This window comes from Panthera pardus, unplaced genomic scaffold (assembly GCF_024362965.1).
Source record: "Panthera pardus isolate Hobbes unplaced genomic scaffold, ASM2436296v1 HiC_scaffold_6, whole genome shotgun sequence".
Classification (NCBI taxonomy): domain Eukaryota; kingdom Metazoa; phylum Chordata; class Mammalia; order Carnivora; family Felidae; genus Panthera; species Panthera pardus.
The window spans coordinates 114,267,315-114,267,996 of NW_026526991.1; positions in this window are offsets into that span (position 1 = coordinate 114,267,315).

Below are 682 nucleotides of genomic sequence, written 5' to 3' on the forward strand. Positions count from 1 at the left end.
TGGTGGAAGGTGGAGAACTACTGAATTATAGTAAGTAGAACGTGCTATATTTACTATCTGTGCTCTGCCACTAAATGATTACTCCTCATGATAAGCGTTGCTGAACACACAGGTAATTCAGCAGATAATTCTTCGTGACAGTTTAATCCGCAGCCTGGAATCCTTCTTAATGGCTGTGAAAAAGCAAAAGTTCCATATTCCTTCTTCATCGTATGCTGTCTGTTCTTGTTTTTATTTGTAAGTGTATATGGGACAAATGTCAGTATCAGATTCTATGTGCATGATGTTAAGTTACCCAAATGCATAAAGTACACAAACTCAGTGTAAGTGTGTAGCCATCTACATTTTGGTTAAGAGCCAGGTTTTATAAAGGGATAGATGTGGCTTCAGAAATTGACTGAACTCTCTGAGCCAACTTGGATCATCAGACTCTTACATGGAAAGAAAATGAACATACCAGGTCATCCACTCATTCCCTTGTTTGGAGATTTAAGGAGATGTGGTTGGAAAATTCATTCTGGTTCCTTTGGAACAGAGAAGCGCATCTGGTATATGTATTTTTGTTTAGTCACTAGAGCTCTGTTCTTCAAAACAAACAAGATCTAGATTGTTACTGAAGAGTGCATTTAAAAAATAAATTTGTGGTCAGCAGCGTTTAAACTTCAGGATACCTTTCGCAAAG